The 15831-nt window shown below is 37.6% G+C and overlaps 1 protein-coding gene across 5 annotated transcripts in view; it reads left to right on the forward strand.

Annotated features, from left to right (window-relative positions):
* The first annotated feature begins 280 nt into the window (after nt 1-280).
* The window catches only part of KATNAL1 (katanin catalytic subunit A1 like 1), a 79021-nt gene continuing 63470 nt past the window's right edge, over nt 281-15831 (forward strand). Inside the window, exon 1 of one of the 5 annotated variants that reach the window (XM_032403259.1) lies at nt 281-486. The gene's annotated coding sequence lies outside the window, so the exon portion shown is untranslated. Of the gene's footprint in view, nt 487-678; nt 853-891; nt 1057-1084; nt 1122-15831 lie in introns of those variants that run through there. The other 4 variants (XM_032403257.1, XM_032403256.1, XM_032403258.1 and 1 more) reach the window with 4 other exon arrangements.

Below are 15831 nucleotides of genomic sequence, written 5' to 3' on the forward strand. Positions count from 1 at the left end.
GGCGGCGGGGGAGAGGCCGGACCGGACGACCTTTAAAGAGCCGGGCGCTGAGCCGCTCGGGCGCTCCTTCCTCTGACGCCACAGGCATCCTCCCAGAATAGAGCGGGCACCAACGCGCTCCGCCGACGACCCAGGACACGCGTCCTGCCAAGGGGATTAGACGCTGCCGCGGCAGGGCTCAGTGGGCAGTACCCGAGTTCAATTAGTCACTCGTCCTCCTCAATGTCACCGTCTCCCTCTCCCAGACGCACCCTTGCGCCTCCCTTCCCCCTCACCCGGGTGGGGTTCCCAGGCTCCTCCCCCGAGTTGACTCGGAGCCTCCGCGCTCCCCTCACCGCTAGGCCTGCAGCTGCCATGGCAACCGTACGCCGCCGCCACCGCCTCTTCTCGCACGTCGGGAACTAACGGACTCCGCGGCGGCGGCGGCCTGTGCCCCACCCCCACCCGGACCGCAACACCAACGGCCCGCCGATCTGCGCCACGTAGGTAATGAATCACACGGAGACGGGCGCAAGCAAGAGAGCAGGTGGTGGGGGTTCAGGTTCACAGCCCCACCCGGTCTCCCGCTGCCACGGCAGTGCGGCGGCGCGGGTCCTGGGGCGCGGTGAGGGGAGGTAGAGAACAGTGGGAGCGCGGGGCTCGCGGGGCATTATGGGGATTGTAGTTTAGCGGCTCCACAGGCTTGCGGCCTTGGCGGGGTGGCTTGGACCGGCGAACTACAAAGCCCGGCGGCCCTGACCAATGGGAAAGACCGATAAACTTTGAGCGGACCGGGCGAGAGAAAATCTTTGTGGTGCAGGGGCTCTTGGGTGGTCGCGGAACTGGGCTCTGCGCTGGGAAAGGGAAGTGGAGGTGAGACTTGGGCTTCCCGCCCTGCCGCTTGGCCCGCCCCGGCTAACAGCTCTCAGCCCCACCCCGACTGGGCTGGGCCACCGCCCCGCAAAGTCTCAGGGATGAGCAGCCGCCCCAGCTTCAGGGCCTCGGGCCTGCGGCGCCTCTGACCCTCCCAGGTTGCTGCCTCTCGGTGCCGAACCGTATGTATGGCACACATTTGATGTGAGACCCGAGAAACTTTTTTTTTTTAACAGGCCTTTCTCCTTTCCCTAATACGTTTATTTTAGGTATTTAATCATGTTTATTCTGAAGTAGCTCAGAGGTGTTTGCATATTAAACCCATTAATAATTACTCAAAGGGCATTAATGTTTAAAGGTCAAGTGTAGAAGTAGAGACCATGCTATTTTATAGTAGTATCTTTTTTTTTAAACCGTTTTGCCTTTTGCATTTATTGAGGGTCAAGATTGCAGAACGAGTACCCCCACACCCCACTTACTAGCTTGAATACTGCCTACATATATTTTGATTCTATTTTGAAGATTAGTTTAACTTTAACTTACTAGTGATTTTTAAAGCACAGGCTTGTCTTTTTTTTTTTTTTTTAGCAGTGGGTAGTAATAATTATTTTCTTTGGTTATTTCAGTGTTCTTCAGAATTTGTCAGGAGCATGTTTTCAAAATGAAAAATGCCATGTTCTACTTAAAAAACAAATACTCTGCAATACACCTTAGTCCTTAGAGTTGGCTCAGGTCCTGGTGGTAAGGAAGCCAACACAGATTTAGAAAACCTGCCTTGATTGCCCTTTAACATTTTTTTAACAAGTAGATAACCGTCCTAGAAATTTGTTATTTTATATAGTATGTAGAAAAATTGTTGATAGAACAGTGGGCTTATTTTGTGTGTGTTTGATTATTATTATTTTTTTTTATTAGAGGGAGAGAGAGTCTTAAGCAGACTCCTGGCTTTATCTCACGACCCTCAGATCACAACCTGAGCTGAAATCAAGAGTCAGATGCTTAGCTGACTGTACCACCCAGGCACCCCGTGTGTGTGTTTTCAACAAGAAAACAACGCAAGGCCACTACAAAATGCCCTTTTTCTCAATTAAAATGAGGCTGACTTGTAAATTTTACTTAAAGTACCAATTTTGTACAAGGAGATGGAAAGTAAATTTAGAAAGACCACTAGAAAAAAAAATTGAGGCCTTATGGTATATAGTACAGGAGTTGGAAGCATTTTACTTGTTTATTAAGATTTGTTAAGAACCTATGATATTATAGGTATTATGCCTGGTAGTGGGAATAAAAAGATGATAGAAGATAGTCTGTGTTCTGCATGAGGAAACAGTCATGTCATGACAATAGTATGATAGAGGTAAGTGCAAGTTGCCATAGGAGCCCAGAGAGGGAATAAACGGTAATATAACAGTAACATTTATTGAATACTTGATTTCAGTGAGGCACTGTATGGTATTTTGCACGTAGCTCATTATTTAATCCTCATAAAAAATCCTAGCTACTGTTATTTAGAGATGAGGAAACACACTGAGAGATCTTGTTCAGAGTCAGCTGATAAAGTTTGAAGCTGGGATTTTAACCCAGGTGGGTCTAACTCATTTAAGTCATGATCTCAACCACTGATGCCATTCTCTGTACCCATTGGTAGAAAGATCCTGATTCTGTCTAAGGAGATTGGGGAAAGTTTCCAGTATGATGTGACATTTGACTTGTGTTAAGTTGAGTAACCTTTCACTGGGAGAGAAGATGAGGAAAGTCATTTTAGGCAAATGGCACAACAGAAGAAAGGATAGATTCCAGTGTTTTGTGTTTGGAGAACCCTAGGTCATTCTGATGCCTGAATCCCAGAGTACTTGCAGTGTAGTGGGGGGAAGAGGCCAGATCTTAAAGTACTCGGTACTGTGATAAAGAGTTTATAGTGTTTTGTTTTTTTCTGGGGGGGGGGGGAACCATTGAAGAATTTCAAATGGAGTAGTGGTGTTATTGGGTTTGTATTTTAGAAAGATAACTCCAGCTGAAGTTGGAGAGGGGAGAATAGAGTGGTATAGGGAAACCAGTTTTAGGGGGAAAAAGTACAATAGAAAAATGAAGAAAAGTCTGAAAAGCAGTTGGGGTTATGGAAAGACAGGGATTGTAGAAGTATTTAAGGGATAAAATTGATACGACTTCAGTTGGGGGCTAGAAAGTTTTGGAACCCTAAGACAAATGATTCCTAGTTTTCTGGCTAGGATGTCTGTGAGGATAGTGAAACCATTGATTTGAGAGGATGAGGAGCAGGGTTTTGTTGGAGTGAAAGATAAAGGTCAGTTCAGTTCTAAGCATTTATTCAAAGTTCCTGTGGGATATTCAGGTAAGGATGCATTTGGATCTGGAGCTCAGGAGAGAGTTCAGGGCTGGAGGTATGGGTTTGCATGTGCATAAGTAGTTGAAATTACAGGAGAATGGATCAACTCACATTGGAGGAATGTTTAGAAATGAAAAAGGAAAAGTTTGGAACTCTTGGGAAGGAATAGCATTGTGTGTGTGTGTGTGTGTGTGTGTGTGTGTGTGTGTGTGTGTGTTTTGAGGTGGGGGAGTGGGACCATGTTTGGAAGGAAGTGGGAGAAGTACCCACAAATGAGACTGAGAGGTTGGGAGGCAGAGAAGACTCGGAGCGAGCATGCATAACAAATGACAAAGGAGAGGAAAGTAAGAAGCTGGAATGGTCCAGAGTATCATGTGTCTTGGAGAGGGCAAGTAAGGTAAAGATTGAAACATGTCCAATGGATTTGGTGGCTGTAAAGTATTTCTAAACTACTTTGCAGAAATGAAGAGGAATGTGAGCTTAGGCTACTTGAAAAACAAGTTTAAATTTTCCTTGATAATACATATACAAAAGAAAATAGAATAATGAACTCCCCATGTAGTCATCACTTTCCTTGAAGAATGAACACATAACCAATTTTGTTTCATCTGTTACTCCTTCCCCCAAATGGATTATTTTAAAGCTAAACTCAGATATCATATCTTTTTATCTGTAATTATTTCAATATGTATCTTTAAAATTAAGGGTTCTTGGGGTGCCTGGCTGGCTCAGTCAATAGAGTGAGCAACTCTGGATCTCGGGGTTGTGAGTTCAAGCCCCACGTTTGGGTGTAGAGATTACTTAAATAAATAAACTTTAAAAAAGAATTAAGGATTCTTAAAAAAAAAAAAAAACAAACCCTGTAATATTATTCTCTTTACTTGACAGTACTTCCTTAATATGAAATTTCCAGGCACACTTCTCTTTAAGAAAAGAAAAGAAAGAGATGAGGCAGTAACTAAAAACGGTTTGTAGGTATTCTTTTTTTTTTAAAGATTGATAAACTGTTAGGGAAAGAGCCAATAAAGAGGAAATGTTTGAAGATGTAGGAGATGAGAAGAGGAGATAGCTGATAGAGGTCTCTGAAAGTGTAGGAAAAGGATGGGATGAGCAGGGTGGAAGAATTAGTCTAGAATTATTTATATTTTGTAAGTATCAACTAAGTGCTCGCTGTGATCCTAGGCAGTGTGCTAATGTTGACAGGAGGAGAGATGCACTGAAAAAGAAAGAAAAGAAGTGAGAATAGATAAGTATATTTATAGGTTGGGTGGTAAAAGGTTAGAGAGTTCAAACTTAGGTTCTCTAAGAGGTAGATAGGAATCAAGGTCAATTGATGAGGGCAGATTGGTTTAGGAAAGGAGAATGGTGGAGATTTGGAATAGCCACTGTGGAAAGCTAGGACAGGTTAAGAATGGTTTCATCGAGCTGAGATTAGAATTCAGTAATTTTCAATGACAGCAAAACACAAGGTTGTGTGATATTTTTTTTCCCTTAAATTTTGATTTACTATGGGAGAGCTTAAAATATTGAGGAAACCAATAGCCTAAGGTCTTACTAAAGAGAAGAGAATCCAGGCCAAGAACTTATGATTGAGTATTCTTCAACAACTTTAGATTTATTCACTTAACTGATAATTATTATCTATTTTGTGTAAATATCACAGTAAAATTAGAAAGCTCTTACAGATCCTTTGGATTAATACTTCATACTTTATTTTCTCAACATGCACAGTGGTATTCTTTTATAGAGAACATTTCTTCAAGATCATTTGCTGAGTATGGTATAGTGGAAGGGGTCAGATACATCTTTTGTCAATTCTGGAACTACAGCTTATTTTCTTTGTGATCATGGACAAGTTTCCAAACCTGTCTCCTTACTAAAAAAATATACTTTTTATAAGATTTTTGGGAAGAATAGACACTTTAATGGAGGTAAACCCTAAGTGCCCAGTGATTGAAGACCTTTCTCTTCCCTTTGTCCCCCTTAGCAACAGCGCGTACCGGGATTGTCGGTTCTATTTGACGAGAGGCCACGTTCTGTGACTTTACCTGATCATATTAAGCATGTAGATCAAGGTAGTAGGTACATTACGGAATAATGATTTGTTCTATAAAAGGATTCATCAGTTATTCTTTTAAGGGAGGCTTCCTGAAATGCTGTAAAATGTTATTTTATAGACTATTAATAAATTAACATCTTTGCCTTGGTTTCATCTTCAAAGAAATTTGGAATTCTGCTGCATGATTTGAGATCCCAGTAGCCCTAAAATTCTTCAGTTGTCTGACTATATCTCATTTCTGGATTGATTTATATTATGATGTCACTAATTTTGAGCATCAGTTTGTAAATGGAAATATGTATATTTTAATGTTCTCATCATTATTTCAAACACTTTTTCTCCTAGATAACTCATATATGGTAGGCCTAGTGAAATAATGCCTTAGAATACTTAGTAAAAGTTAGGTATATACAGGCATTAGCTAGATAAATTTAAGGCATAGATTGTGAGAGTAGTTTAAAAGAAACCAAAGGAGTGTTTTCCAAGGTGAGTTGTTTAATGTCCACTAGATGTCTTTATGTTTCTTTTGTTGTGGATGGTTTGATTATGATCCTGTTTGAAGGTATGGAGATGGAATAAATGACCTTTTAAGTCCCTTTCCAACTTTGAATTCTTAATTAGTAATTGTCCATTAGTAATTGTTGATTAAAAGCTCCTATTAAGCAGCCTATTAAAAAGTGAGTTTTGTTTATTTATTTTTTAAGTTTTTATTTAAATTCCAGTTAGTTGGGGGTGCCTGGGTGGCTGAGTCTTTTAAGTGTCTGCCTTTGGCTCAGGTCATGATCCCAGGATGCTGGGATCCAGCCCCCCATCTGGCTCCCTGCTCGGCAGAAGCCTGCTTCTCCCTCTGCCCCTCACCCTGCTCATGCTCTCTTGTTCTCTCAAATAAATAAATAAAAATCTTTAAAAAAAATAAATTCCAGGTAGTTAACATACAGTGTGATATTAGTTTCAGGTGTACAATATAGTGATTCAGCACTTTCATACAACTGGTTGCTCATCACAACAAGTGCACTCTTCATCCCCATCACCTATTTCCCCCATCCTCCCATCCACATCCCCTCTGGTGGCTATCAGTTTGTTCTCTATAGCTAAGAGTCTGTTTCTTGGTTTGCCCCCCCCCCACCCTTTTTCCCCTTTGCTTGTTTGTTTTTTGTTTCTTAAATTCCACCTATGAGTGAAGTCACATGGTATTTGTCTTTAACTTACTTCGCTCAGCGTAATACTCTCATGTTGTTTCAAATGGCAAGATTTCATTATTTTTTAAAAGTGAGCTTTAGTTTGAAATTTTTATTCTTTCTAATATTTTTTTGGTATGAAGATATTTTTTGTAAATGCTTCTATAACTTATAAACTTCAGCTTCATTTATTTCATTTATATCAATAGCATGTTCTTTCATTCTCTTGGATTCCTCTGTACCCATCAGTGTCTTTATACTTAAATATCCTTTCCTTTCTGATGATTTTCCCTTCCATTTTTCTTGGTGATTAGGAGGTAGGAGGAAATGAATGAGAGGGAATCAGTAAGTTCTGTTTTGTTTTTCTTATCTGCTCATGGGAGAATATGGATGAAACTAGTATTTAATATATACTTCCTGGTGTGAATATAGGTATTTTTATACTCCTCTTATTTCCTCTGCCTTATTATATATTCTTTGGAGTAAAGAATTATATGGGCCTTACATATACATGGGTGTTTGCTAAATGGGGGGTAGGTATTTACTAAATAGTGTAGAGTGGATAATGAATGTATGAGTGAATGGATATGATAATAACATTAATTGTTTAAAGACTACTTGATAAAGTAATATGATGCAGACAGGGTTTTGAAAGGTTTTATGTAATATCTTTCAAATACCATGAAATTAAGGACAGTAGTATTTAATTATATAGGCAATGAATAAAATACATTATTTCATCTCTACTAGTTAGCTTTTAATTTTTTATTTTTGGATTAGCTATGAAGGAGCTGATGTATTTTGAAGGAATTTGAGGCAGTAGAGTATAATGAGCCAACAGTGCAGGCTCTGAGTTTAGACACATCTGGGTGTAAATCCAGGCTCTGGGCAAGTTTAAATTCTTTAAAGCCTCAGCCTCCTCTTCTATTAAATGGGGGTAACCATTTTTATTTAGTAGTGTGATGAGGATTAAATGAGATAATGACTAGACAGCCATTTTTATCGTATTTCCTGATGCGGAATAAATATTCAGTGAATGTTACTATTGTTTTTATGTTAAAGGCTACTTAAGTACTTAAGATAAAATTTATAGTTTAAGCTGCTATCTTGAGACAGTGTGGCAGATAATAATAAACATTCTCTGCTGCTTCAATGTTTTTTGTTTTTGTTTTTTTTCTAAATATTTTATTTATTTATTTGACAGAGAGACAGCGAGAGAGAGAGAGAGAGAGAGAGAGAGAGAGCACAAGCCGGGGCAGTGGGTGAGGGCGAAGCAGGCTTCCCGTGGAGCAGGGAGCCCGATGCGGGGCTTGATCCCAGGACCCTGGGATGATGACCTGAGCCACCCCGGTGCCCTGCTGCTTCAATGTTTTAAAAAGAATTGAGGGGCACCTGGGTGGCTCAGATGGTTAAGCGTCTGCCTTCGGCTCAGGTCATGATCCCAGAGACCTGGGATCGAGTCCCGCATCGGGCTCCCTGCTCCTTGGGAGCCTGCTTCTCCCTCTGCCTCTCTCTCTCTCTGTCTCTCGTGAATAAATAAATAAAATCTTTAAAAGAAAAAAAAAAAAAAGAATTGAGTACATGGGCAGAAATGGTTTTAGTGGTTACTTTTTAGAAACATTTAAGCTCTTAGAATGATCTCTTTAGATTCTTTTATTTTGTACGGACAGTCATTTTTCTGTTTCCTAAGTATTTGAGAAGTGAGCTTAGAAACAGATGAAAAGGCTTTGTTGCTACAGACATTTTCCTGTTGCGTCTGAGTTTGTGATGAAGTCCTGTTCTCCATTATTCATGGCAAGCTACGATCCTTGAGCATATAACCCATCATAAAGAGATGGGAGGTATTGTGGCTTTCAAAGTGAACTGTTTTGGTGACTAGTACTTACATAGTAAGTTAATTTATTGCTATTAAACCTACTTTAAGATGCAGTAATTTGAGCAGTTGTGGTTATGTGTTTTTTAAAATTACTTGGACTTAGAGCAGTCATTGCATGAAATAGACTGGACTTTGGTGATTTCAATAAACTTTTTTTTTTTTTAAATATGTAGAGGCTGAACATTGGTAGAATTCAGTGTGGTACAACATGCTTAAAATCAAATCTGATTTGTTGTTTTGCTACCACTGTTCTAACTTGTATTATTTTGTTCACATTGCTGTAGTTGAGGCCGCTTCAGTGTTTTTAAAATAAATATTTCAGGAATTTGCAACTCATAGAAGGAAAAGGAACATTCTGAGATAATTATGGAAGTGTGAGAATGAAAAGAGCTTAAAGCAATAATTTTTTCTTAAGCTTCATGTGTATTATAAGTATAACTGAATTAGATATCACTCACCTAAAAAATTAGTTTGAAAAAATGTTTTCCTTCCTATTTTAAAACCACTACTGTGGATACAAAAGAATTATTTGTGACATCTTAAGCAGTTTAGGTTCTCCGTATAAGCTAGTTTTTGATTTTCCCAAACATATGCCTTAGTCTTGGTATGAGATAAAAATCCAAGTGTGTTGGGAGAGAAAGCTCTTTGTGAAAGAGAGAGAGAGAGAGAGAGAGAGAGTGTGTGTGTGTGTATGTATGTATTGTGGGAGGATGGCAGTTCAAAGGAGAAGAGGGTGTGGTTGTAGATGTAATGTAGCTGGAGAGATAGGTTGGAATCAGGATTTTATTTGATTTGTTAGGCTTAGATATGAGTCCTGAAAGAGACAAATCATAATTATATAGGACCAAATGAAACAATATTCTTTCTTTTTGGTCTGAGCATGAACTTGAGCAGAGCTCTTCTCATTCTGAGCATAGAACTCTCCTTGAGCAAAGAACTCTCCTTGAAGATATTACTTGGATCATTCTGTGTAGGGCAACATTACTGGATCAGTTCAGCAGTAAATACTGCAAGAAGATGCTGGATTCATTTTTGAATACATGATAAACTCAAGAGAAGTATTATCAAGCATTAGACATTGCTTAAAGCAGTTCATGCTTTCTTTAGATGTAACCTGACATTTTAAAAGTCCTAGAAACTTCTGGGGCACCTGGGTGGCTCAGTCCGTTGAGCATCTGCCTTCGGCTCGGGTCATGATCCCAGGACCCCAAGAATCCTGCTTCTCCCTTTCCCTCTGCCCTTCCCCCCTCTTTGTGTTCTCTCTCTCTCTGTCAAATAAAATCTTTGAAAAAAAATTAAAAGTCCTAGAAACTTCTAATTTATATTAAAGGCAATTTAGAAAAAACCCTCTATATTTCAAGATTATGGTTAAGAGTAACTAAAGTTAGGATACAGCTTCTAGGAATTTATTTATTATTATTTTTTTAAAGATTTTATTTATTTATATGAGAGAGAGAGAGCACAAGTGGGGTGAGGGTCAGAGGGAAAAGAGCCTCCCTGCTGAGCAGGGAGCCCGATGTGGGACTCTATCCCAGGACTCTGGGATCATGACCTGAGCTGAAGGCAGACGCTTAACGACTGAGCCACCCAGGCACCCAATTTATTGTTTTTTTTATAAAGACTTTATTTATTTCTTTGAGAGAGTGAGAGAGAGCATGAGCAGGGGGGAGAGGGAGAAGAGCCTCCCCGCTGAGCAGGGAGCCCAACTTGGGGCTCAGTCTGTCACAGGATCCTGGGATCATGACCTGAGCCAAAGGCAGATGCTTAACCTACTGAGCCACTTCTAGGTGTTTATAATGCCTAGGTGCCCCACTTCTAGGCATTTATAATGAAAACTGGGTCAGTTGATTTCTTGTTGTTTTTGAGGAAAAATTAGCTGCTCTAAACCTCTATATTAATGTGCAGTAAAAATAATAGCTTACATCGAATCAGTGCTCATTATTTGCTAGGAAAGATGCTAATATATTATAACATTTAGTTTTTGACTTTATGATGATAAATATTATTTTCCTTATTGTATAGATACAGAACTAAGGCCTAGAGAAATTACGTGATTTGCCTGAGGTCACAACTCAAAATTTGTGGAAATTAAATAAAAATGGTTACCCCCATTTAATAGAAGAGGAGGCTGAGGCTTTAAAGAATTTAAACTTGCCCAGAGCCTGGATTTACACCCAGATGTGTCTAAACTCAGAGCCTGCACTGTTGGCTCATTATACTCTACTGCCTCAAATTCCTTCAAAATACATCAGCTCCTTCAAAGTCATATAGCTAATCCAAAAATAAAAAATTAAAAGCTAACTAGTAGAGATGAAATAATGTATTTTATTCATTGCCTATATAATTAAATACCTACTGTCCTTAATTTCATGGTATTTGAAAGATATTACATAAAACCTTTCAAAACCCTGTCTGCATCATATTACTTTATCAAGTAGTCTTTAAACAATTAATGTTATTATCATATCCATTCACTCATACATTCATTATCCACTCTACACTATTTAGTAAATACCTACCCCCCATTTAGCAAACACCCATGTATATGTAAGGCCCATATAATTCTTTACTTCAAAGAATATATAATAAGGCAGAGGAAATAAGAGGAGTATAAAAATACCTATATTCACACCAGGAAGTATATATTAAATACCAGTTTCATCCATATTCTCCCATGAGCAGATAAGAAAAACAAAACAGAACTTACTGATTCCCTCTCATTCATTTGCCTGGATTTATACTCAGGTTTTTCTGCTTGAAATTTTTATATTGCCTTCACACTTGAATAGTTTAGTTTGGTATACCATTCTAGGTTGCAACACCCACCCGCACCCCACCACACCCCCTTTAGCACTTGGAAGATATAATTTCACTGACTCCAGGTTTCCATTGTTGCTTTTGAAAAGTTAGCGCTCTTTTCTTTGAAGATATTTTAGTATTTCTCTCTGTTGCCTTTAACATTCTTCAGTTTTACTACTTTGTCTCTAGGTGTGGACTTATTTTTATCTATTTTGAAATAGTTATTATCTTCCATAAATTTTGGAAATTTCTTAGCCATTATAGCCTGAATATTGACTTCTCTTTTTTTCTTTCTGGAATTCATAATAGACCTATCATGGACCATCTCTTTCTATTCTCTGCATTTCTTATCTTTGCTTACTTATTCTGTCTCTATAAGCTGCATTCTGGACAATTTCTTCAGCTCTGTCTTCTGGTTTCTTGGTTCTTTTTTCATCTTGTGTTTAATCTGCTCTTTCCCTATTAGTCCATTGAGCTTTTAATTTCAATGACTATTTTTTATTTATTTTTTATTTTATTTTATTATTTTTTTTAAACATTTTTTTAAAAGATTTTATTTATTTATTTGACAGAGAGAGAGATAGTGAGAGCAGGAACACAAGCAGGGGGAGTGGGAGAAGGAGAAGCAGACATCCCACTGAGCAGGGAGCCTGATGCGGGAATTGATCCCAGGACCCTGGGATCATGACCCGAGCCAAAGGCAGACACTCAACAACTGAGCCACCCAGGCGCCCCATCAATGATTATTTTTTAATGCTAGAAGTTTGTTTTGATTCTTTTTCATATGTGTCTATTCATTTTTAATGTCTTTTCTGTGCTTTTAAATATACTTATTTTATAGTAAATAATAGATTATCAGGTGCTTTAGATAATAACATTAATTCTGCTATATGTTGTAGCATTTGACTCTCTCTCATGGTAGATTGTATTTTTTTTTTTTTGTATCTTGAAGTTTTAGATATAACCTCAGTGCAAATTCTATGAGGCTTGATAAAAGAATATATGCTGTACTTTTTTTTCTTGAAAAGTGCCTATGGAGAACTGGTGAATAAATAAACAGATTTTAGTATATCCATATAATGAGATACTACTCAGCAATAAAAAGCATGTAATTATTGATACATGCAACAACATGGTTGAATCTCAGAGGCATTATTCTAAATGAAAGAAGCCAAACACCAGAATACATACTGAGTGATTCTATTTATATCACATTCTAGGACAGACAAAACTATGATATGTGAACAGAAGAATGCATCATGGGGGTAGAGATTGACTGCAAAGTGGCAGGAAGGAATTTTCTCGGTGATGGGAATGTTCTCTATGTCCACGGTGGTGGTGGATATGCAACTGTATACATTTTTCAAAAGAAATCAAATCATACGATTTAAATTAGTGAATTCCATTGTATAAAAGTTATATCTCAATAAAACTGATTTTAAAAAAGCAGGTAAGGGGCACCTGGATGACATAGCCGGTTAAGCATCTGACTCTTGGTTTCAGCTCAGGTCATGATTTCTGCTTTGTGAGATCTAGCCTTCTGTCGGGTACTGCACTCAGCATGGTGTCTGCTTGAGATTCTCCCTCTCCCTCTGCCCCTCCCACTCATGCACATGCTCTCTCTCTCTCTCTCAAATAAATAAATAAATCTTTAAAAAAATTTAAAAAGCAGGCAAAACTCATCAATGGTAACAGAAGTCAGAATAGTAATTGTCCTTGAGTAGAAGTACTATCTGGGAGGGGACATGAAGGATCCTTCTGGAGTGCTGGAAATATGCTGTATTGGATGCACCAGTGTTAAAATTCATTGAGCTGTACATTTAAGACTTGTGTACTCTTATATAAGTTATATACTTCAATAAGAAAATACAAAAGGAGAAAATACTCTAGAGAAAGATTAGAATATAAAGTTGAGAAAATCTTGAAGGAAGTAGAGCCAGAGGACAAAGAGATAGAAAATAGGAGAGAAAAGGTAAGAAAATTATAGGACCAACCTAGGAAGTCCAACATCTGAATAAAAGGTACTCCAGAAAGAGAGAACAGAAAAAATGAAAAGAAATCATCAATGAAATAATTCATTTTCCTAAAATTAAAGACATTAATTTCTAGATTGAAAGAGTCCCAGATAGACCCATTTCAAATACATCATCAATAATTTTTGAAAGCTTATGTCAAAGAGAAGATCCCACATACTTTCAGAAAGGGGAAAAAACAGGTGATATATAAAGGATCAGGAATTTGAATGATACCAGTCTTCCCAACTTAATTGAAACCTAGAAGGCAATAGAGCAGTGCCTTCAAAATTCTGAAGGCAAATTATTTGCAAACTAGGATTCAGTAGCCAATCAAACTATCACTAAAGTGTGAAGGTAGAATAAATAGTCTCAAAAACTCTACCTCCCATATATGGAAAATGTGTTCCATAAAAGTAAGGGAGCGACCAAGAAAGAGAAAGACATAGAAAAAAAATCAACATAGAAGAGGCAAAGGGACTCCCCAGGGTGAAAGTTGATACCAAATTGAAGATCCTTGGAAAGTAGATAGAGTGTCTTCCTTCAGAGCAAAGGTTAGGCTTGCTTACAGCCTTGGAAGAAAGCGATAGTATCTTCCTTTGGAACAAAGGGATAGGTTCAGTATAATAGATTGGGTTCCCTAAACTGCAGATTCCTCTCCTGTAACGCAACCTACTGTATATGCAGATGTCAGCTGGCCCATTATGTGCTGCCTTATGGGAACTGGGGCTTGGGGAACTGGTGCCCCCTCCTTCTCCATACCGTGGGTTGTCTTCTGAAAGTTTTATAGTTTTAACTTATGTTTTGGTCAGTAATTCATTTTGAGATGATTTTTGTATATGATGTGAGGTAAGAGTTGAGGTTTAGGTTCTTTTTGCATATGGATATCTGGTTGTTTCAGCACCCTTTTTTGGAAAAAAAAATTGTCTTTGTTGACTTGCTTTGACAACTTTGTGAGAAATTAATTGGCCGTATATGTATGGATCTATTTCTGGACTGTCTAATTTGTTCCATTGGTCTGTGAGACTGTCTGTATGCCAATCCTACACTGTCTTGATTGCTGCAACTTTATAGTAAATCTTGGGAATCAGTGTAAGTTATCTTACTTTACTCTTTTGCTAAACTGTTTTGGCTATTCAGTGCCCTTTGTATTTCCATATAAATTGTGAAATTAGCTTGTCATTTTCTACAAGAAAGGCTGCTGGAGTTTTATTTGGGATTGTATTGACTCTATAGATCACTTTCAAGAGAACTGACATCTTACCCATATTGAATGTGTCAGTTTATAAACGTGTGCACACACACATGTATATCCATTAATTTAGATCATCTTTAACTTCCCTTAGCAGTTTTTGGTAGTTTTCAATACTTAGATCTTGCATGTATTTTGTTAAATTTATCCCTGAGTATTTAATATTTTTTGGTGATTTCATTGTTTTGATTTTTGTTTTCAGTTATTTATTATTAGTATGTAGAAATGCAGTTGATTTTTTTTGCAATTGATATTTTATATTGACTTTGTGTCCTACAACATAATAACTTTTGAGTTACAAAATGAATTTTGAGTTACAAAACTCACTTATTATTTCTCGTAGCTATTGTAGATTCCCTAGGATTTTCTCCATTGACAATCATGTTGTATATGAATAAAAGCAACTTCTTTTCCAATCTGTATGCCTTTTTTTTTTTCTTGCTTTATTGCAGTAGTTAGAACTTCTAGTTCTAATGTTCAATAGAAGGATGAGAGCAAATATACTGGCCTTGTTCTTTCTTGATATTGGGGGAGATCATTCACTCTTTCACAGTAAATATGATTTTAGCTGTAGGTATTTCATAGATGCTCTTTACTGGGTTGAGGAAATTTTCTTCTTAGTTTGCTAAGAGTTCTTATGAATGGTGTTGACTTTTTGTCAAAGCTTTTTATGTATCTATTGAGATGATCATATATTTCATTTCTAGTCTTTTAAAATTCTGATTGTTTTTTTAAGGTAAACCACCTTGAAAAAAAAAATAAACCACCTTGAATTTTTGGTATAAACCCCTCTTTGGTCATAATGCATTATCCTTTTTATATATTACTGCATTTGACTACCTAACATTTAAAGATTTTTTTATCTATGTTCCTGAGTGATATTGGTATGTAAATTTCTTTTATATAATGTCTGGTTTTGGTATCCGGATAATGCTGGCCTTAAAATATAAGTTGGACCTTTTTCTGCCTCTTTGTTTTTTTTCTGAGAGTTTGTTTAGAATTGGTTTTATTTTTTCCTTAAATGCTTTGGGAGAATTCAGTAGTGAAGCCCTTTGGATCTGGAGGGTTGGTTGGTTTGTTTTTTGAAAAGATTTTAAATTACAAGTTGCGTATCGTTGATTGATATAGGACTATTCAGATTAATCACTCTATTTCTTCTTGAGTAAGCTTTGGTATTTTGTGACCTTTATAGAATTTGCCCATTTCATTAAGCCCTCTTAGTTTGTAATGCTAACCCCTCCTTTATTTCTGATTTTGTTAATTTGTGTTTTCTCTTTCCCTTTCCTGGTCAGAATTACTAGAAGTATATTCATTTTAATGATATTTCTAAAGAACCAGCTTGGCTACATTGAAATTTTCTGTTCTTCTATTTCTACTTTATTGATTTCTGTTCTTAAATTTATTATGTTCTACTTCTTTTGGGTTTAATTTGCTTGTATTTTCCCAGATTCTTTTTTTT

Source organism: Phoca vitulina, unplaced genomic scaffold (assembly GCF_004348235.1).
Source record: "Phoca vitulina isolate PV1807 unplaced genomic scaffold, GSC_HSeal_1.0 scaffold5, whole genome shotgun sequence".
Classification (NCBI taxonomy): Eukaryota; Metazoa; Chordata; class Mammalia; order Carnivora; family Phocidae; genus Phoca; species Phoca vitulina.